Below are 24,833 nucleotides of genomic sequence, written 5' to 3'. Positions count from 1 at the left end.
AGCAGAGCACACAGATGTTAAAAACAACTAAATTGGTTTATGGAATGCTAATCAATGTGCACCTTTTGTAAATCTATAAAAAAAATTAAGTTCCAAATAGCACAGTCCCCCTTTTTATGTCAGATGCAATGTCACAATAGTAGAAATAAAGTATGCATGCACTGGATATGAACCACAGGCCATCTGCACTTCAGTCTAATGCTCTACACATGTCCCCACATGCATTTTACAGAAAAACTCCATAATATTGAGTTAATATTTTCTCAGAGTTGCTAAGCAACGCTGCTTGATGTGCATCTTGTAAAAGCATTTTATTGTGAATATTTGGCAATTCATATTCATTGCTTAGAACACAGCTGCTCATTAACTGACTCTGTGGCTTGATTGGCTAATGCATTGTTGCAGAAGCTCAATGGTATTGGGTTTGACATGGGGTGCCAGCAAAGCTCTTACAGGTGTGTACTACAATGTCAAAAATATTAACTTGCACTACTGCTGCTTACGATTGCTTAGTGATGGTGCACATTGCACACCATCGAGCACTGATTCTTTAAAGAAAAGAAAAGGGGATGATAGAACACTGATGAAATGGGAAACAAGCAGGGGAGAAAAAGTGAAAGGAAATTAATAATGTGCAGGAAGGGTGTAGGGAAGAACCACAGCTATCCATTTCTTCAGCAGTAACAACTGGGCACATGTACACATTTTTAGCTGTATTTGGATTGTCACCTCCAGAGAGAGGAGTGACAGCAACACAATTGCATTGTGAAGCCAATTGGGCCAAATTAGTTGTGTCAAGTAGACACATCTGTGAAATGGATAACTATGTATGGGACAATATATATATATGTTTTTTGGGACAGGTGACCTTTTTATTTTATTTTTTTAAAGGAGAGAGTAGAATGTTGGGGGAGGGAAATAGGCAAATCTGGGGCAGGTAAGTTGGGAAGATGAAAAAGCATTTGCAGACAGACAAGATATAAAAAACAAGGTCAGGGTCGATGAAGGACGCTAGAGAGGTTGAATACCTCGGTTGGGGTGGGGGTGTGGGAATCAAGGTTCTATGGACATCAGCATGATAATAGTGTGACTCAAGTCCTCTCCCATTGGACTGTCAACACTGATCCATCACTACACCATTGGCTACAGTGGCTGATGTCTTTGTCTACTGCTAGTCTGCTGTACAAGGATGGACAGAATGTTCTTCATCTGGCATAGGTGTGAGCCCACAGTCTGGTGCACAATCCTATGCACCACATCTGGCAACTCCACACGGGTGATGTATGCACCCCCTCTGCCTATGCTCCCAGAGGGGACCACATGCCTAGCCCCTGGGGCAGATCTACCTGAGGGTCCAGGTAGGGCAGGAGCAGCAGGGACAGTGCCACTAGATGGCAGTCCAGAAGTGCTGAGCTTTGGTGCTGCAGCCAGTGGAGCTAGTGTAGGAATATCACCAGAAACCGGCCTACCCTGCTGTGCTGCAGTAATAAAACTAAAAAAAAAAAAGAAATAAATGGAGAGAAGACAGTGTAGGATATGTGGGTTTCAGATAGCCATTTGGGATGGATGGCTTTTCTTGTAGAACTTAAGAGACTTCTGCAGGTGCATGATGGGGGTGGACCATTTGTGCTTACACAGATTCATTATCTGTGTTCTCCTACAAAGTTTCATGGCCAGTGCAACTGAAATGAGTGATGGGCATCATGAATATGCATTGCACGCTGCCAAACACACTTCGTGGCCATGTACACGGATATACTCTGAGTAGGCTCTAAAGGGAGCCTACACATCATTTATTGAATCCTGCGGTATGTCTTTCCTGGACAAAGAACTCATTCCGAGAGCAACATGATGTAAGTCTCCAGTGGGAATGCATCAAAATTTGATAATATTTGACCATAACTTTGCATCAAAAACATTAGAAAAATGGAGGGAATTTTGGCCAGTAATAAAAACCTTAACATTAAAGCACATTTACTTTCTTGCATTTAACTAAAATATTTTATTCCTCGGCAGAAAGAATTTTTTTATACAGTGCATGAAGCAAAAAACTGGAAATCAATAATACTCTGGCAAACACACAAGAAGAAATGGACCATTTAACTATCAAAATGGAAAAAGTAAAGAAAAGGAAGCAATAAATAAGAAACGTAAGACTCATGATGCTCACAACTACACAGTGAGCAAAAAGAAAAATCTTGACTTTATTTTATTTTTTCTAATATGTGACATCATCATTAACATAATTATAATAAGATATTGCTAAAAAATGGTATTTGTGAATTTATTTTGCATATGTAAGTGACTATTTTACCAAAGTTAATGGGAAATTGTGTTTTTTTTAAATATCATTTAATATTTGTATTCAAGGCAAGGTAATTGCATTTCTTTTGATATAATTCTACAGCCGTCCAATTGTTACTGCAGTTTTATCACTTATCATTACCAGCTGGATAAGTGGATATAAACATACAACCAACATTTAAAACTGGCTTTACGCTAGTTAAACATCTATGGTATGTTCACTTATAGTCGTAAGTTATGAGTTTGTTTATTCCTTCCTAATAACATGGCACTACAGTATAGAAATGATAGAACAGGCTATTCAATAAATAGTATAGTCATATATTTGGGGTAGCCGCGGTGGTGCAGCAGTTAGCATTGCCACCTCACAGCAAGAGGTTTTCCGGTTCAATCCTCGGCTGGGGTGCCTTCTGTGCAGAGTCTGCATGTCCTCCCTGTGGTCACATGGGTTTCATCCCAAAGACATGCTGCAGGTGGATTGGACACTCTAAATTGGCCCTAAGGTGTGTGTGTGTGTGTGTGTGTGTGTGTGTGTGTGTGTGTGTGTGTGTGTGTGTGTGTGCCTTCTGTGGAAGGTTGGGTGCTGGGCTGGCAGCTCAACACTGTAAAACTACTGTCAATCATGAGCAGACAGATGATCCACTGTGGCAACCCCTAACCAGGAAAAGCCAGAAGAAGAAGTATAGTCATATATTTGTGAATTCATGTTAAGTGCATTGCTTTAAATAATCAATATTTAAAAGATCTTTAATAGCAATTAAGCATTAGTAACTTGCTAACTATATCGGAAGAATGGGTACCTGTTATTTAATCAACAGTTTTACATGTCGAATACTGGAAGTTTGAATGGGGAAGTTCGTAAAATAGAAATGACAAAGCCACGGACATTTGAATTCTTTCCCAGGGAAAGAATTTGGTTGGCTGTTTCTGCAGCTTTGACATTTTCTGTACTGTGGTGTGAAAGTTACAGATCGGGTTAAGGTAAGTGTGTGAATGTGACGGACGTTGGGGTTAGGGTGTGGGTAAGGTAAGTGTGCGAAAGTGATGGACTTTAGGGTTAGGGCACAGGTAAGGTAAGTGTGCGAAAGTGATGGACTTTAGGGTTAGGGAGCGGGTAAGGTAAATGTGCGATAGTGACAGACTTTAGGGTTAGGGTGTGGGTAAGGTAAGTGTGCGATGGTGATGGACTTTAGGGTTAAGGTGCAGGTAAGGTAAGTGTGCGATAGTGACGGACCTTAGGGTTAGGGCTTGGGTTAAGGTTAGTGCATAAATAGTTGTGTATGTAAGATGTAGTGTAGGTTTATTAGGTTTTTGGTGTGCCTGTGTTGTGTGTGTGTTTTTTTGGAACAGTGAATTTTTTCCCTGGGAAAAAATTCTCTGTTCTGAGGTTTCAATGTCCTATTTCGAACCTCCAAGTTCGAACATATGGTGTTCGAAATTTTGAAAGTTCGATTATATGACATAGACCTGGAAAGAATGGGGTCTCATGTTGTATTAGTAAAGAGTGCATTCCTGCTTTTGGCATGACCTACAAGTTAATGATCCTTTCCCCACATAATATGTGAGTTGTAGCTTAAGGAAGAATGGACTGTGATAGGAAATTCTTCCTTAAACTGCAATTCACATGAATCAGAATTGTAAGGCCTTGTTGAGTCTAATTATGATGGCTGCCAAAAAAGCAATTACTAGAAAATTGAAATCAAAGTCTAAACCAACTTTACTAGAAGTAGTAAAGATAGTAACAGAGATAAAACAGCTGGAATTGGGATCTTTAGAAAAGGGTAGGAGCAAATTTCATATGAAAAAAATGGGAAGTGTGAGATTAATACATGCAGAGGAGGAAGATGTTTTAAACAAAGGCATGATTTGAATGAGCTATGTAATAGTTGAGTAAAAATGACTGATGACTGGATATATTATAATATTTGCAGCTACAGTTGTGTCAGCATGGATTGTAATGTATAATGTTTGCAACTGAGATTGTGTCGATATGGTTTATTTTCATTGATATAAATGTAAGATTGCCTGTGTCATACATGATGATTTTTTTAAAGACTGTCTCTCTTACTTGGTCTATGTTAAGTCCCTAAGCAGCTTGGCTTTCTGAATTTTACTTTGAACAAAGAAATGTGTTTTTTCCTCACTCTGCTGCCTTTTATTATTTCTTAGTTAAACCAACATTACTTTACACTAGAAGGAAGGCAGAAAAGCATGGATATATCAAAGGCTATATAGAATGACGATTTGTATGTGTTGACATCCCAGCCGAATGTTACCTTGTGATTTTCATTCAACAAATGAAGTTTGTACAAAGCAGGGGAAGGGAGGAAATCTGAAACAAGTTAATAGAAATACATTATAAACAACACATGAAAATAAACTACTGAGAAAAAAAATAAATGTCTTCCCATATAAAATAGGCAGTAATAATCTTCATAGAGATTGTTTCACTGGTAGTAAAAAATAACTAATGACACAGTCTCATCTTAAGAAGGGGCTTATACTGTATTAAAATATCAATAAGGGGAAGTCAACATTAAATAATGTGAGGTTCCACTTTTAGAGCTATTTATTTTATTATAAGCATCTTATTACTTTAGAATGTTCTGGTATATTTATGTTTTGTCTCATTATACTATTGAAAGTGCTCTGAAAAAGAAAACAAGGATCAATAACAGATGAAGTGGGAGGAAGGGTTTGGATGTATACCACTCAAATTATAAGTGTAAGAAACAAGGAGAGAACTAATAATGGGGGGGGGGCAAAGTTTCTTGACCAAGGACAGGTTTAAAAGTGTCTCATGTAAGTTTGGAAGGTTGTCAAAATAGTGGGCTTGACATAGATAAGGTTACCATACGTCTGGGTTTCCCCGGACACGTCCTCTTTTTTCGGCTCCTGTCCAGGTGGTTTTTGAAAATTCTGCAATAACCCGGACAAATCACAGAATTTTCAAAAAGCAGACATCCCTATTTCTGAGTTTTTTCTCTGCTTTGTTTTTTTTTTTTGATTGGCTCATATACCGGTATACGAGCCAATCAAAAAACGGAGCTCTGTTCAATGCGGAACTGCTTCATGTTCCGCATTGAACAGAAGTGGGTCCGCTGTGTATGTTTTTGATTGGCTCGTATACCAGCATATGAGCCAATCAAAAAGCGGAGCTCTGTTCAATGCGGAACTGCTTGATGTTCCACATTAAACAGAAGAGGGTCCGCTGTTCGAGGTTTTGATTGGCTCGTTTACCGGCATACGCGTCAATCAAAAATCATTTTTTTTTTTGCTCCTCAACCTAAGAGGATGAAATAATATGTGCTGGTAGCAGCACATTTTTTTGTCCTCTTTTACATACAAAGAATTATGGTAACCCTAGACATAGACATGTATTTACTTAGTGATGTTAAGTTTGAATTAAAATGTATGTTATTGTCCAGCAAATTAGTTTGTCAGTAGTATAATAAAGAGCCTCAAATGGAGTGAAGCATATATTTTATAAGAATATGGACTATTGAGAGGTAAGGATGGAGTGGAGAGGACAGGATATATCTATCTATCTATAAATGGTTACATATACATGAATGGGTCCCTGTCATTTCACTGAATCTTCATTTCATTGAAACTGAAATAGTTGAACCCATTCACTAAAAACTAATTTCACAGGAAAGTGCAGAAGTGTACAAAAGGTATGTGATGGCATCAATTATTATCATAGGAGTTATTAGGGAAGTGAATCTAGCAGAGTTGGTGTGGATTGCAATGCTCAGCTTCACATTTTACCCCCAGATCTGTAGATGTATGTGTTTGCTTTCCAGCATTGATTCATTGTGTATGGAGGTTTTTTTTACTCCATGTTTGTGTGACCGTGGAGATTAGTATATATAAACAAGGGGTGGTGGGGGGCTTTACCACCCATATGAGGGAGTGCAGATGGCTTGCCCTCTGTGAAAACATATTTTTAGCATATATTTCTTGTGGAAAAGATTTTCTATTAAATGAGTTTTCAGAGTTTTTAGTGAAATGGGTTTGACCATTTAAGTTTCATTGAAATGAAGATTCAGGGAAATGATATAGACTCATATACATACATAGAGAAATGAAGAACAGAGGGAAAAGATTCAATATTAAGTTATTCATAGTATATATATATATATATATATATATATATATATATATATATATATATATATATACATCTTATTCATTTATTTAGCATTTGTTGACTGGGAAAGTCTGATTAAGACAGAGCCCCAGGGACAAATGCTCCAGACGCATGTCTTTGGAATGTGAGAGGAAACCCATGTGAATGCAGGGAGGACATGCAGACTCCACACAGAAGGTACCCCAGCTGAGAATCAGTTGCTGTGTGGTGATAATGTTAAGTGCTGCACCACTGCGCCGCCCACATGCAGGTGTGTTTCTGACAATGCATATGGTAGAGATACAATGTTTGGCTTTTTCTTCCTCAGGAATGGAAGTAGGGAGGAAGGAATGAAAAGGAAGCGAGGCATTAAACACACTGAGTATGTTAAGTCTGACATTATATTTTCTTTATACTAGTAAACAATTTGTCCCTATCCCTAATACTTTTGATCAGCATATTAAATAGAGGTTGGAAGCAAAATATGAATAGAAATCACTCTTATTTATAACAAACTAAAAAGGAATGGTCAGAAGTATAGCTAATGTGAATGTAGTGATTTTATAATGACATTACCTACTCCATCAAATATTATTCATAGTTTCATAGGTTCATGGTTAAGTATTAGGCTAGCTGCCCTTGTGCGCCATTTTAAGCCAGACAATTCCCTTTTGGTGCCTGAATTAACCTATCCAATTTGGTATGAGATTGGCCTTACCCCTCCAGTAGTTGATAATTATATATTAACCCTGGTGGGAATAAATGGGATCACACCATAGATAATTTGAGGGACCCATGCATAGAAAAAAAAAAACATTTAGGAAGTGCAAATGTCCATAAGTTGTACTGGAATATGGACAGTGATAAACTCTGTTTTACATGGATGGGAAATCTGTTCCAGAGCAGTTGTATCCTTTGTGAGTTATACTTGTCACAGCAAACCATTCTATTGATGTTGCAGAAGAATTTTAGATTTGTGAGTATTTCTGATGCTTGTCTTGCTGATGTGCAATCCATTACTATTAGATCAGACGATGCTTTATATGCAAGTTACAGGTTACCTCTTAGCAGTCTGGAGTAGTATGAAAGGGCTTTGAATTGGTCCATGTAGGAAATAATTGTTTAGGCCTTGTATCCTTTTAGTAAGGTATTGCTGTAGGCATTCCACTTACTGCATGTATCTGGACAGATACATGCCAAAGCAGGCATTATAATCAATGAATAGCATAATGAGGGATAAGTAAAGGGGGTAATGACATCTCTAGATCTAGTCTATGCAAACATTCTGTTTATAAAGCTATGCAGTATGGAAGGACTTTCTTATGACAATGGACATGTATTGGTCGAAAGTTTGGTCAGTGTCCACATAATTTCCAAATCCTGAATAACTGGGTTAATTCTCAGCATTGTTTTTGTCAATGGGGTGGTTCCCTGGAGTAGATGGCTTCCAAAATGATATAATAATGCATTATTTGGTTTTTATCCTCAGTCCATGATTTTGGCACCTGAAAATCTGTTTGGGAAAAACCTTCCTGTAGGATGAAATTATTTGACGTAGACTGCTCAACTTTCCCTATTTTGCAGAAACGTTCATATTTTTCAGACCTGATTTAGGATTACCCTATATATTGAGGCAAGATTTAGCCCTTCACACAAATTTCTGAATCCCCCTCATCGTAAGTGATTTTTGAAGCTGTCTGTTATAAAGAAAATTGCATTACATGACCAGTAGCTTCACAATTATTTAAAGAAAGAGGACAAGAATTCCCTTTTTCTGAAGCAAATAATAAATGACATTGTGTGGTAGAGTTTTATGATATGGTTCCGTAAAATCTTCAGATTTTACAACCTTGCTTTAATAATGTCCTTATATTATTCCATCATATTTGTCACTCTCTATTTTTAAATGTGTTTCTTATGATCACACATTTTTACTAGAAGTGGGAAGAGTTATATGTTATTTGATAGTCAACGTTTATGCTAATTATGGATACATATTTTTAGCTGGATGTTCCTATCTTTCAAAGGATTTTGCTCCTAGTTTCAGTTTCTTTAGGATGAGAGGCATGAATTGAGAATTCGGCAACTGGTCCTAGCTTGCAGTCATCTTCAGACTTGTCAGCCAGAGCCCTTTGGTATTGGCTTTTACTTCAGAGAAGCAGATGCCAAAAAAGGAGAGGTCACAGCATTGAACCCTGGGGGACTCCACTGGTGACTGGTCTGTTTGTGGATGTAGCTTCCACTATTTTAATTTTCTGCCATCCTATCTGTGAGCCACTTGGCAATCCAGCAGAAGATGTAGGGGGCTGTTCCCAGTTTATTTAGCTTTTCTGTTATGCTTGAGGGGTGGATTGTGTAAAAGCTTTGGCCAGACAGAGGTATGAGGTGTGTACTGTTTTACCCTCAGCCATTGCTTTGGTGACAGAAATCTACACTAGATTAAGTAAGCATGACCTGCTCTTGATGAATCCAGACTGAGATGGGTTCAGTGTTAGGAGGTTTGCTGTGTTCTAATTGATTAATTCCATGATAAGGCTTTCCATAGCTTTGCACATGAGCTTGTTCAGACTTACAGGTCTGTAATTGCCTGGGACTGTGGAAGGTTCTCCCTTATGCAGGGCATGACTGCAGCTGTTCTCCATTCACTTGGTACAAAACCTGTCATGAAGCTGAGGTTGAACAGTGTTGTTAGATGGGTTGCTAAATCATGCTTCATGCAATTTAAGCTTCATTGTTGGATATTCTTATGACCCACTGATACAGTATTCTTAGCTTTTGATAGCACTTTTAGGACTTGGTCTTGTGTGATACCTGAAGGTAAGACAATTTCAGGTACATCTTGTGGGAAAACTTAATGTTAATAATATTGTTGCCATGAGCATTAGATAGTATATAAATGCATTATTAGTGGTAGAAAAAGTATTTATTTTTTTGAAACCTCCTTGCCTATAATCACCAAAAATGCATATAAAGCAGATAGAACCATCATGCAGATTTTCTTTGCCAATGAATCTTAAGTATTCTCTCTTCGATTAGTGATAATAGAAACAGTACACAATGTATTGCAACATATAGTGATCTTATCATTATATACAGAACAAGCAAGAAAAATTAACAAATTATAGTTGTGTAAACATCAATCCAAAACTACAAGATTAGGAAGACTTCCCTTTATTTTCCCCCAAACTTAACTGTTCTATGCAAATACAATTACATTTATAAAATTATTTTGCTCGTGTTTTTTTTAATAATAAGTGTAGAAATTATTCAAATTTACAAGTAGGTTTACTTTCCAGTTATTAAAGAAGGATTACCAAAGCTTAAATATAACTGCTAAGAGAGCAGCTGTGATATGAGAAATACATATTGAAGTGGTGAGTACCATTATATCACCCATTTTCTGGATGCCTATGAGCCAAAATAGTATATCACTATTTCTTAGTAGTTGCATGCCAGTGGCCATTGTAATCACTTCCATTACTTGTTCCCAAAGTCGTTGTGCCTCCTTACACCCTTATATAATATGTAAGTATCCTGCTTTGGTTTCCCCACATCTCCAGCAGTAATCATTTTTTGACAATGCTCTCCCTGTTTCAGTTGTGCTGGGCTTAAGTGCCATCAGTATTCCAGCCTACAATAAATAAATTATATAATCAATGGAATTTTGCTATCAGTGGTTCTGTGTATTACTACCCCCCAATCCCTCTTCTAGCTGGCTCCATATCTACAGTTCCTAAACATCACTTAGTTGTGATTACTGATCTCCTAGATTATCCCTGAACAAGAAGTATAGCTTTCTGATTGATGGGTTTAAAACTATTACATTATTATAATCCTTAATGTTAATTCCATTTACATTGTTTTTCTTTTATTGTCAAGAACATTTGTACTGCTACCCTAAGTTGGAAGTACTCAACCATGGGATTTTAATATTCATCTTCATCTTCTTCTCATGAAGGGAAAGCAAATGTCCTGTTTATGTACTTATTTGTTTAGTTTGTTTACTGAGGTAGTATACTGATCATAATAGACCATTTGCAGACACAGCCCAGGTGAAGAAATTCACAAAATATAAAACAGAACAAATTCACAGAGTAATCACAGAAGATAGATAAACTCATAAAGAATTGATCCAATATGCAAAGAGTACAAAAGCAAATGTGAATTAATTTTAGTGGTAAATATGAGAGAAAAGCAGCAGATGAGAGCAGAGGGTCAAAGTAGGAGTGATGCAGGTGAGAAGTGAGATAGGTTATCTGTCCAGTAGAAAAGCACTCACAGTCATATTTTTGATGGAGGCATCTTTTGAGTTGAACTGTGAGTGTGGAGAAAGAGAATTTTTTTAGGTGGGGGGATTACCAGAGTTTGGGTGCAAGAATGAAGAAGGAATGGTCGTACAGTACTGTTTGGTTTGGGGTGTCTGGAATGAGGGAGTTAATTGGGAGAGGTTGCAGAGGTTGTAGTGGGTTTTTTTATAGAGTTTGGCTACAAAAGGTGGGCAGGCATGTGGTTGAAGCAGTTTGAAAAACTGAGACCCTAGGAGTATCTCACATCTGTAGGAGACTGGTAGTCATTTGTCTTTGTAAATTGCGATGCAGTTGTGTTCCTTGCGGGGGAGGATTGATAATGAATGAGAAGATTTTATTTCAGTAGAATGAAAAGTGGATGAGCTTTTTTAGAGGTTGTGGCTGTGATGGAGAGCCCATATTTAAGCTGAGCAAGGAAGACTCACTTATCTGTTGCAGCTCTAACTGGTCTGGAGAGTAAGTGAGATATTTTCCAGGACCTGAATGAAGGAGAACTAATTTTTTCCTGTCGTTTTCAACATGGCTTTGGAAGGTAAGTGATTGGTCTAGCCATACACCTTCGTTTTTAAAGGATGTGGTTATTTTGCTTCAGGAACCATTGTGATCTGCAATGTTGCTATTTTTAGGAGTTTTTCTTCCAGCTTTTATGAGGTTCCAAATATCATACTTTTTGTTTTGGAGGAGTTTAGGAGTAGCTTATGGTTGCTAAGCAAAAAAATTAAGAGAGTGAAGGATAGACTGAAGCTGGGTTTGAATACTTAAATGTAAGGGACTGGATCAAAAAATAACCGTGTCATCTACATAAAGAGTGACAGGACAGATAGGGAGATCCAGATGGTAGCTTGTTAGTAAAGACTGAAAACAACAGTAAGGCGAATATCAATTCCTGACTCACTCCTCTGATAAGGGGTGCTGTAGGTGATAGGGAGGAGCATATTCTAACTATGAATTACCTATTTGTTAAGAAATGTTAGAGCCAGGTGACAGTGTTGGGAACAGTAAGAAATGTTAGAGCCAGGTGACAGTGTTGGGAACAGTAAGCAGTCAATAATATCAAAAGCTTTGGTAAGGTCAATGAAGAGAGCTCTTGAAAGGTTTCCTTTATCCATGCTGAGAAGGACCTCATCTTGCTGCCATTGTGCTCAGGCCAATCCAGACTCCAACCTGTTTAAAGATGAGGAGGTGGTACTGTTGGATGTAAGTGGACAGTTGATTGTAGATTAGTTTTTCAAGTATTTTTCCAAGTGTAGGGAGAAGGGAAATAGGGTAGAAGTGGGAGGTGCTTTCAGGCTGAGGATACCTGAGAGGGGGTTTTACAAGAGCACTTTCTATATGTCTGGTACTGTACTTTGAGTTAAGCAGAGGTTATAAATATAGAGAAGAGATGTACTAAGAAAGTGTTTTCAGACTGATGTAAACCAGGAGAGTGAGTCATCTGCAACAGGGGGTAAATCCAGGGGTATGTTTTCTAGTAGGGAGCCAGGGCCGGCCTTAGCTGAAATGGCACCCTAGGTGAAGTAGTGCTCCAGTGCTCCTTAAATCCTACCCACACCATACTTATGAAACACCCCTATTTGAGCCACATCCACAGGTAGGTCACTCACTAAGAAAGCCACTATAGTCATTTCCTTAAATTATTTAAATGCATAGGAAGAAAAAGATACCTTGTAATGTAGTTAAACTGCAACTACCTTTGCGTACATATTTTCTACTTTAAATAACAGGCCATATCATGATCAAATAGGGCCTAGGCAGGGTAATACACCACCGCCCCCAGTGCAGCCCTTCCTGCAGCAACTCCCTACCCACCCAGCAGCAGCCCTCTCCTCAGCCATTCCAGTGTTCCATTATTTGGTAACTTTTCACCAGTTACCATGCGAACTGTTCTCTTATTTGCTTCTACAATGATTACAGATATTTAAATAAAATATCACAAAAACAGATAGCTATTTGCTAAATAAATAATACAGCCTCGCAATGAAAACAGACTTAGTATGAGCAATAAACTTCTCTGCCCTTGAAACTCACATTCATTGAAATAGCAAAACTCACATTCATTGAAACAGCATGAAAACTCACATTCCTAGAAAATGCACCTGGCCAATGGAGAATTAAGTTTACCTTTGGGCTTTCAAAACAGACTTCTTGCATACATGTTTAGGGCCATGCATACATGTATTTGTTCTTTGATTTACCTTCCTGATTGTATTAAATTATATTCCTTCTATAACACAGCACCACTTGTTAGAATGTGTTAAATTTGTAGTTTTAAACATTCTTTTAATAAGCAATGAAGCAAAATGTATGAACCAATGACTACCTATTTCAGAAAATTTCAACCATAAAAGGCCACTCAAGACTTCTGTCATTACAATCCACCAATATTACTCAATATGCACAATCTCTGCAGAAGCAAAAATCATCTGAATTCCACATTAAAGAAATCTGTAACTAATGAAGAGGTTGCTACTGGCTAACAACTTTACATATCAGTGTTTGATCTACACATTCAGTGCCTGCTGCCCTTGAAGAACTAATTGCTTATATTACATTAAAAAAATTGGTAAGTTGGTAATATTGCAGTAGGAAATTACTAAAAACCAGCAAGTTCATAGTCAATAGGCATCTCATACAAAGTAATAGAGAAATATAAAAAGTGCCACTGCCCAGTTAAGGTTGACAAAATACACAAGAAACTACAAAATAAAAATAAAAATATAAAGCCAACCACCACAGTTGTAGAATAAAAGATTTAATATACAAAGTTAGCTCTTTCACAGCAAAACTGCTGCGTCATCAGACTTACAATAAAAACAGTCAAGGCAACCATTTATATATAAAAAACACATGACATATCTAATTGAAAAACTCAGTGAGTTAATTTTCTCCCTTTTAAGACAGGTTTAATGGAAACATGCCCATTCAAACCTGGGTGTTTGTTAGCATTTAGACTGACAGTCCACCTTAGTTCTGCACATTCTGTCAGATTCACTAAATCACCAAGCCTCAGACATTCACATAGCACTTCCAGAACAGCAAACTTAAATTTATGTTCATTCCCATGTTCAGTAACATGCTTGGCCAGAGCACTAATTTGTTTACCTTTCTTGATATCACCTGCATGTTCCAAAATTCTCTCCCTTAAACTACAGTTAGTTTTGCCAATATAGTAACAATCTCAGGTCATGCAGGTAGCACAATAAACCACATTCAGAGTATTGCAGCATGCAAAAACATTTAATTTACAACCTCCTATTCATAGATTTTAGGTAGAGAGTAGTTGTATTACTAATAAAAACACAGGCAGAATGACGCTGGCAAGAAAAGGTACATAAGCTCTCAACCCTGATATGAGATTTAACATGTCGATTTTTATAACACAGTTGACATTTCATGAAGAGATTGGGCAGGATTCACGATGGCTTGCACGGAGTCTAAGAGCCGTGTAAGACTCCATGCAGCCATCGCGATCCAGGAACAGCCCGAAATCCCATGTAAGAGACAGCTAAAACGACTCTTACATGGGCAGGGCGTGGATATGCTAATCACCCCACTTGCAGCCGAAAGGCATGCAAATGAGGTAGATTAGCAATCCATGAAGCTGAAACCAGCCCGTGTAAGAGTCGTGTTAGTTGCAGAAATGTACTCAGTTGACAACTGAGTACATTACTGCAAATAACACAACAGAGCCATGACAGCTCCAAATAAAGTGTGCAAATGTTGAAGTCAGCATGACAATGGCCAAATATGTGTCCATTGGCATGGTAACCTGATGTAAACATGAAATATTTTTTTTTTTTCGGAGATCGGTGATGTTTAAACGCAGCGCAGCCCCGCGCAAACGGGCTGCGCTATATAAAACAGAAAAATAAAGGTTTGAAACCCACAAATGTGGGTTTTATGTAATGCATGGATGTGCAATGCAGGGACTAGCAGACCAAAAACAACATGGCCACTGTCTAGTGGTTGCTAAGGGGGGAAGCTGAGTGTAAGACATGTAACTAAGCATTAGTAGGTAATCCTATGTAAATGAGTGGTAGGATAGTGAATCACACTGTCACATAGAAAATGAGCACAGTCCGTGTAGTATAAGAGTTAGATAAGGGGGAGTAACAGAGTAGGAGACAGGTGACATCACAGGGGGGAATGTCAGGAAGAAATCAAGCTCATTGGAGCAAAGTGGTATGTGAAACATATCAATCACACAGCAGAAAAAGAGGAGTGTCAACAGATAAGCATGGGAAAGTCAAGAAATGGAAGGTGTACACTGTGGCCAACACCAAAGTTTCTTGCTGTGCGTGCATGCGCACGTGTACACACTGGGAGGCGCGATTAATAAAGAGTGCGGGCATGTAAGGCAGAGTAAGCATGCAGGAGTCTGTTTAAAGATCTGTAAACCTGTTTGCGCTGGTGTGCGTGCGTTTTAACCTGAATAAGCAGATCCTAGTCCGTGTAAGCATGTGTGCACGCGTGGTAGCCACTAAGAGCGTGTTTTCGCTGGTATGCGCACTGCTCCCCCCTGAGGAAACAGAGAGGAAAAGGAAGCAGGAGAAATAGTAGGAAACTAGCAGGGAATACCTGTAGAGGTAGCAGGTGAAAACAATTAGAAGCAGGCAATTACACAGGCAGAATACAAGCCCAGCCCAGCCCAGCACTTAAAACACTGCAAACAGCATTGCAGTATGTTTCTCTCAAGAGACACTGCAAGACAGGAGTAAGCTAGTAGAAGTGAAAACTGAAAAAGCTGCACTCAGACCAAACATGCTAGGGGCTGCCATAGCTGTCTTAAGGAGACATAGGAGACTTGCTGAGGGTGGTGACAATGGAAATGCTGCCAGACAACCCACAGTGAGGAGACAGAGAAGAGTGTACAGGCCCAGGGTCACCTACCAGGGGTTACATGAGCTGGAGATAGTGGAGCGCTATAGAGTGGACAGAGACCTCCTGCAGCAAATTGTTGAACTGTGCAGGCCACGCCTCACACACAGAACCAACAGAGGGGAACCCATCCCAGTGGAAACCAAGGTATGTGTTGGCCTAAGAATACTAGCAACAGGTACCTTCCAGAGACCAACTGGTGACATGATGGGGATATCATAGGCATCAGCCTCCAGGGTACTGCACCAGTTCTGGATGCCATGTCAGCATATGTTGGTGATCATGTATATTTCCCCAATGCCCGTGAGGTATTGGCCAGCAATATGCGTCTCTTCCAGCAAATAGCAGAATACCCTGAGGTAGTGGGTAAGATAGACTGCACGCACATACGCATCAAAGCACCAGCCGGTGAGCGGGGTAGGGCCTACATTAACCGCAAGGGCTTCCCCTCCATCAACTGCCAGGTCGTGTGTGATGCCCAGGGCATAATAATGAATGTGTGTGCTCGCTGCCCTGGGAGCTACCATGATTCCCATATCTGGCATTTGACACAGCTGTACCAGACATTTGCCAATGGAGACATCCCACATGGTCACCTAGTGGGGGATGCAGGTTATGCACTGGAGCCGTGGCTGATGACACCCATCAGAAACGCACACACACCTGAACAGAAACGCCATAATGAGGCACACGCATAAACACGTAATGTAATAGAGCGTGTGTTTGGGCTGCTCAAGTCACGGTTCCAGTGCCTGGACACATCTGGTGGAGCCTTGCAGTACTCACCAACTACATGTACCCAAATTGTCATGGTATGTGCTATGCTACATAATATGATCCTGCAAAAACAGCTGCAGCAGGACCAGCATAGGGCCAGGACAAACAGCCACCCACCATTGCCAAGGCCATCACAGGCAGAGAGTGACTCGGAGGAGGAACAACCTGAGCCTGCCCCAGTAGGCAGAAGGTGGCATGCCCAGTATGCCCTGGCCTTGGCAAAGAGGCAACGCATAGCACATACACTGGCTCAGCATGAACCCTGGGAATGATACCCCTCTCTGACTCACTCATATAGTAACAGGGACGCCTAACATGACACAACCTGCTATCAAACATGTACAGGGAATGTAGTATGTGCATCCAACAGAGGCAGCCCTGCAGCACCACCTGAGGCATGATTGCCATGTGTTAAGCAATGTAACACCATCTAGTATATGCAAACATGAAGACCCAACCTAACATCTCACCCTCACCAAGCATGATGCCACACTATGAAGACAACAAGATCAAGTACAATAATTGGCTGAGGTATTGCTGTTAGCAAGGGGGAACACATGGCTGACAGCCTGGGCTGACATGCCGAGCAAGACATGATGCCCCACCTGCTAGGGATGGCACGCACCCAGCACACCTGGCTGTGTAGATACTGGCAAAGGCTGTTGTCACCCCCACTGTGCCTGGAATAGGTAAGTCTGGAAACACAAACCCACCACCATAGGTAGCACAAGGGATAATAACCTGGATGTAATGCTACCCAACGCCAGAAGTCTAACCTGCAAGGTGCATGCAGACCAAACCCACCACAGCATGGAGAATGGTAATATGTGTTCTGTAACAGAAACCTGGCCAAGGCCCAGAAGAGCACCCTAATACTACCAAGTTATGCCTCATACCATGCTCTACAGCTTCAAAACATGGAACACATGACAATAGGAGTGTGGTTACCAGTAATTATCAAGAATAACCACACCCCCAGGTTGGTACCACAGCAAGAAGCAGCATGGACTATCCATGGGCAAGTAACACTGTCTCAAACTGTGTATCTGTTTGAAGCCTGCTACAGACCACACACACAAACCCAGGTACCCCAGCCAGCCTTCCTGAAGACACTTCAGAGTATGAATGTCTCAACAAATACCAAACAAGGCACACACAAAGTATGACATAGGTGGCAATCCATTATGTATGGAAGAAGTAACCATGGACCTAGGGACACAAGTGGACGGTAACCTTTCATGTGACACTCACATTGCCAAGGTGGCTAGGAAGACCTGCTATATTGCCCACCTTAATATGAAAGGATGCACATGTAGAGCTACAGAGGTCACTGTGCCCCCATACTCTTCCCTTATCAGGCCCATACGTGACAACAATGCTCCAGTTCGAATGTACCTTACCTTACACATGCAGCAGTCAGAAAGACCCCAAATGTACTCCACCAACAGGATAAAGGGTCCAAACATTGGACATCTGCAGCCTGGCTGAAGAAACCACAGCCCAATTCAGAAGCATACTGCACAGTCAGAGGTGATGTATGCCTGATGTACAAGGCCATGTCCAATCCAGAATGAATGAACATGCTCCACTGCAGAAACCCCACATCCAGCAGACACACCACAGTGAAATATCTGAACCTCTACACATAGATTAATAGGATATGCTGGAGGGACAGATCCATAACCCAGAGTATCCTGACACTCTGGAACAGAATCTCAGTCCATGATAGGCTGAGCTCCACACACAAACTCAACAAGAGAAATCCGGTGAAGTGCATGGGAGATAGTAGGTGTACACTGGGGGCCATCCCTGTGTCACATCTAGGAAAGTAAACCCTACGTGAGCATAATATGCACATTGCAAGGGGTGTTGAGACCCACACACAGTCTGTCCATGCTCAAACAAGGCCAGGGCAGATAGCCTAGTATGAACCTATGAACCTAAGATGATATAAATTGCGCATGACACAAAGGATTATCACACAGCTGTCCTACTTGATGGTAGGAACCATTGTGATAATCCACAGATATGCTCTGCAGCACTCTAATATCACAAACAATACACCAAACCCACATACATTGCCAACAGCCTAACAAACAGATTCCTTCCAACCTCCCCAGCAGCACCTAACTGCCAAATATCTATCCCAGGAGAGTGCTGGCCCCCCGACATTGCAGATGCTGAGGTAACAGCCAGCATACACAAAGCACAGCACACAGCAGCAATGGTACCAGATGGTGTCCTGGGTTGTGTCCAACAAGTACTGTAAGAAGAATGGAACAGCAAATAGCATTACTGTGCACTGTCAGTCCGACCACAGGATATGTACCCAAAGAGCAGTGTACAGCAACAGTGGTCCCACACCACAAAGGGGGTGCCTGAATGGATACTGCAAACTATCACCCCTCAACCCCGACTATCTAGGTTGGCAAAGTAATGGAGAGGATGATCATGGATCCCATGAATAACAAGATTGGGTACCTACAGTCATTGGACCCTACCCAGTGTGGCTGTCATAGGGCAGATCCTGCCCCTTACACATGTCTGACTCATGTGAAACGTGCACCAAGCCCATTGATGTGGGGAATGTTGATCATACAGCCTATCTGGACCTTGCTAAACCCTTCCATACAATACCCTAGTTGGCGGTACAGATAAGCTCACCAGCCTAGCTATAAACCCCTATGCAAGTAGATGGGTTGCAAACCAGCTCTAGGACAGAACTGACCTGGCAGACATGCTGTAGCCATGGCAGACTGCAAACCAGGTGCAATTGGCATCCCACAAGGCATGGTCCTGGGACCTCTCTTGTATGCTATATATGTCACATAGGTACAGGCCAACGTGGATGGACTCTGTCTGAACAGGTTTGCAGAGGACTACAAACTGGCCACCATATTGCACCCTCCAGCTGACACAAGCAACGTACAAAAGGCACACATAGAAACCCACAAGTGGTGCCACAGCCATGTCAACAAGCTAAATGCAGAATAGTGTATAGCCAACCCCTGTGGAAACACAGTACATGGCCAGAAATTACCACATAGGTGTTAACCCAGTAAGTACATCAGGAGAAATAATAGACCTGGGGACACAAGGTGATAGATATCCTGCATGTGACAACCATGTGTCTGTAGTGGTTACAGTAACATACCATATACCCACCTAATCATGAAGGTAAGCACAGCTCGGTTAGGGTAGGTCAATGTGCCTCTCCAGTCATCCATCAGCAGCTCACAATTGTGTACAATGGCCCTGCAGGGATGTACCATAGCAGACATCTGCAGCAACTGGAAAGACCACACAAATACCCCACTAGGAGGATCGCAGAGCTGTAACAGATGCCATGTGTTGCCTGAGTAAAGAAACTGCAGCTCCACAAAGTGCCATACTGCCTGGCTGGAGGTGAACTGTGCCTGATGTATAGAGCCATGACCAACCTGGTATCAATGGACATTTGGCACCATGTAAACACTGAATGCTGGTAACCTATGCAGCTGACAGGCTTGAACCCCAGCACAGACATAAACAGGACATGCTGTACCGATTGGTCCATAACCCAGAAGCTCACTCCACTCATGACTAAACTCCCACTACAGGATATCCAGGGAGTCCCTCAGTGACTGTCATCCAGAGGAATCATGATGACTGGATGGGAGATGGTAGGTGTACCCTGGATATCACCTGTATGTCACAGGTAGACAGAGGCACAGCACACTAACCATGACATATGTCATGGCAAACACCAGTAAATGTGTGTTGAAGGACAAACACTCTCTGACTAGCATTACAAATGGACTAGGGTGCATGGCCATTGTTTGTCACTGTCCACACAAGTTGTGGAATACATTAACAATGTTGGACAATCATGTACTATGTTGTCCATCTCTGAACAAAATGCAACATGGTCATATCTGGTAAAACACAAGCAGAGTCCTTCCTCAGAACAAAATGCAACATGGTCATATCTGCACAACTGGCCCTCAACCAATCTGGTGTGCTCACTATAAATATTACAAGCGGTGATAGGACTGAAACCGATTATACTGTCCACCACAGTGAAAGTACTGCACCAGTATACTATACGACAATACAACTGTTTGGTCAGCAGGAAAGGATGATGAAAACTGTATGCAAACTATCCCATGGCGACCCTGCAGGCACAGCATAATGCCTGTTAGGTTCAGACACAAAGCAGTTGGGCAGTAAGAACACAACCTGATGTCCAACACTCAACTGTACATGTGATATATAGATGGCGTCCACACACAAACACAAATGTGGTGGTCCACAAATCCCAACATAAGGAAAGGTCACACTGGGCATGCTTGCACACTTAGATAAATGAGACGTGGCAGTCAAGAAGCCATACAAACTGCAAACTGGGCATGCTCACACACTTAGGCCATGTCACAGTTCAGCAGTTACACACACATTTCTGGCATTTCTATGTGTTAACACAGGAACCTCCCACAATACAGACATCTGCCCAGTGCACACAGTGAAGTTACAACAGAGACATAAGTAAAGTACTGGATCCCACTCATATGCAAACATCTCCCACAGTACACAAGTTGTTTATAGAGATAGGGAAGGCTATGGCAATAAAGACCCACAAACAGTATATGAGCAACAGATACTTGCATCTGACAGGTAAACATATGGCCGTAGAGTGCAATACCTGACTGATGTCCCTAGGGAATACAGAAGGCTATCCACAGTGTATTTGGCATCTGCCTCCACAGTACAGTAGGCCACTGTGCCTGTGCAAAGTTAATGCATAGATATGCTCTCCCATGTAGTGATGGATAGTCACAGATGTACATACCTCTTCATCCATAATGATGTCAGCACACTATACATATGTCAGGAGCAGAAATTATACCCAGTAATGTGAATAGCGTGCTCCACTACTGTGTCTCTAACAAGTGTCATAACATAGGTAGGGGTTTGAATCCTGCAGGTGTGAATGTGTGTGGGAGAGTCGTGTGTGCAATTCCATGTGTATGAGAAATGTCCCTTTTGGCAACTATTACTACACAACACATGCTGCATATTCCACTGTCTAAACACTGATGATGTCATCACCCTATAAGTACAGCAGGAGAAAGCAATCTCCCCAGTAATGCAAATAGCGCGCTCTGCTAATGCATCTCTCACAAGTGTCATAACATAGTTAGGTAGGGATTTGAATCCTGCAAGTGCCCAGTATGTGTGTGGGGGAGTAGTGTGTGCAATTCCATGTGTATGATGCATGTCCCTTTTGGCAACTATTACTACACAACACATGCTGCATATTCCACTGTCTAAACACTGATGATGTAATCAGCCTATACGTGCAGCAGGAAAAAACAATCCCCCCAGTAATGCAAGTAGCGTGCCCTGCTAATGCATCTCACACAAGTGTCATAACATAGTTAGGTAGGGGGTTGAATCCTACAAACGCCATGTGTAATTTTGTCACACAGTTTGTCCATGTGTGTGGGGTGTTGTTCCCAATATTGCATGACATACATTATATTAGTAATGTCAATGCACACATGATGTATGTGTGTGCCACCTACTCATATGTACCTGTGAACTGCAAGAGTTCCCATATCCGAAGCCTGCCTCATGTGAATACATGGAATATGCATCAGACAACTGTATGACTGTGGTGTTCTGTGCAGGGGCTGCATGTGGTATGTGACTATACAGTGTGGGATGTAGATGGTGTCATCCCACCAGCGAGGGATACATGATTGGTCTGGAGCATATAGTCCACATGTTGGTGATGAACAGGTGCAGCATGTTGTCACCACTGGTGGGAGTGGTAACAGGTTGTTCCATAGCAATGCAGGGAATGAATGATAGGAACCCTTCAGATAGGGTCTTGCAGCTAGAATAATGCTCACACTGCATGTTAGGGTAGTCGCAGTACAACCATATAATGGTGTGTGTAGAGACCGTCATATTCCCAGTGTTGTCAGGAAGGCCAAGTGGGTTTCCTGGGTATGGGAGTGTGGTGTGCGCCAGGCTATGAACCTGAAGGCAGTCTAACCCACTGTGTGTTGCACATGGAGAGGCTCTGATGCTTTGTGCAGTGCCACCAACCTGGGGGTGTGTGTATCTGAGGTGCCTTTGGATACATCCTCACTGTTCTGGTTTGGTGCATGTGTAGGGGATGACAAGCATGGTATCAGGAATGACCTGGCACTGATGGTGTGCACCTGGGAGCCTAGTACCAGGAGTCTGTTACTGCATGGATATTGCTGTACCCCATGCTAAGGACAGTTTCCACTGCATGCATCTTGAGGTTTACACTGCTGCTGTTGAGTAGCATTGCTATTAGTGTCCCATCCCGTGTGATACCTGTGTAGGTGGCTATGTAATGTCAGCCTTGCATACAAAGGCACTATGTGTGTAGCAACAGCCTCTGCCAATATACAATGGCCCATGGGTGACAGGTGCAAGCTGTCCCAAGCAAAGCAATGTGGCATGTCCAGCATGTAATCCCACACTGACAGGCATTGGATCCCCTTTGAATGTCACTGAAAGATACATTAATTGCAGAAACTGATGATCCTGTCTACATATTGTGGCTGCATTCATGGTGAGGGTGAGATGCTACTCAAGGCCAGGGTCGTACCTGCCTGTGCCACAGGCTCAGAGAGCCCCTCTATGCCCCCTAACATGTAGTCCAGGGAGGTGCATCAGAGGTCATACACACTGGCACAGACAATGACTGAGTCATTCTTCTACATGCCTTGGAGTGACCGGTATGCTTGTGTTATGTGGCGGATCATAGTGCCCGACAGGCAGCTCAGCGTGACCGTCACCTTGTTCAGCCTGGGAGCAGGACCTCAGCGTACGTGACTATAGAGGTACCTCATACAACTGCAGCAGGTGTGTTGTCTAGCCGTATGTCCTATGACTGTTTGACACACAGGCTTTGTGAGCTATGTGTTGCATGTGCTCTGCTCTGGCTTAACGCTTGCTTGTGTGTCTGCTTTGCAGGTGTCAGCTGCTCAGGCAGGATGCTATTCTGAGAACCCAATAATGTACCTGTGTGTTTCTGTGTTTGGATTGTGGTCATGGCAGGTCTATGGGAGACTGGTACTGTATTTACTATAGTATCCCACTCCACCTGACAGGGAATGCCAGTGCTGTGTAAACAGAGCTTAGCCCCCAGTTTGGCTATGTGGTTGCATCTCTCACATGTGCTGTACGTGTATGGGAAGGGGAGAGGGTTGTCTGTGTACATGAGGCAGCTGTAACAGTGCCACATGACTCACAGATTCAGCAACTGGACCTGAGAGTAGATCGACAGGTGACCTATGCACATGCTACCATAGCATTGTGACTCCCATACTAAGTAACGACACATAGGGCCAATGGGGAACAAGGTACTCAAGGTGACTATGTGAGGGTGTAATGCTCCTGATTTGTTAGTGCTGGCATATATGAATGCTGTCTTGAGCAAATGTGAGGTAAGTCATATGCAATGTGTTACAGGCAAGCTACATGCAAACAGGACAAACAGTGACGTTCTGTCAAGTGACACATGGACATCAGTACAGTAAGCAACACAGATGTCACTAGGGATCCACAGAGGCACTGTATATCTGCACTGCAGGTGGAATCAGTGTTTCAGGAACATAACAGGCAAACATGCATACAAACAAAGCTACAGTCAGCAGGCCTGTATGTAGACTATGCTATAACAAACAAGGTGTACGACTTCCAGTAGGTAACAGTGCATATATGCAGGCACTATAAGCCAGTACCCAGACATTCACAGGTCAGACGGGCTGGGTCCAGCCACACCACACACAAGAGTATAGACCACGTACCTTCGTAATGTTGAATTACTGGCCTGATACCCAAGCGCTCATACCTGTAATAATACATATGTCAAATAACAGACACTGAGCCCTCACTCAGCAGTTCCAGACTTAGTATGATGTATGCTACCTGTCCTGGCACCACAGTATCCTTGACATGTATGGACACTCTCTCTCCTGTCATAGTTAGTTCTGTGTTTTGGTGCTGTCATGCATGGTATGAGTTGTGACCTTGTAGTGCCAGTGTGCTCTTGTGAACCTTGCACCTGTTGTGTAGTACTGCACAGATATCAACATCCTGAAACATCTGCATTGCAGAGTCGTGTGTGGACAGCATGCAACTCGCAGTTGATATGGCCATCACTGAGTATCAATATGTACATTGTTGTATCCCCTGGCCATCCCTTCACAGCCTCACCACCTGTATGCAAAGATGTGCAGACAGAACACTGTGGTAATCACTATGGGTTTACAAAACAATACAATGACATTCATACTGTAACTGCATCAGGCATGCAGGTATATACCCACAATGCTATCATTACACTGTACTGTTGTCAACATCATACTATTACAATACGTCTATGTAGTCACTCTGTGCATCAGCACCAT

Source organism: Protopterus annectens, chromosome 10.part0, assembly GCF_019279795.1.
Source record: "Protopterus annectens isolate FY-2018-M chromosome 10.part0, PAN1.0, whole genome shotgun sequence".
NCBI lineage: Eukaryota > Metazoa > Chordata > Ceratodontiformes > Protopteridae > Protopterus > Protopterus annectens.
The sequence above is the reverse complement of the archived record's forward strand: the minus strand, read 5'-3'. Positions refer to the sequence as shown.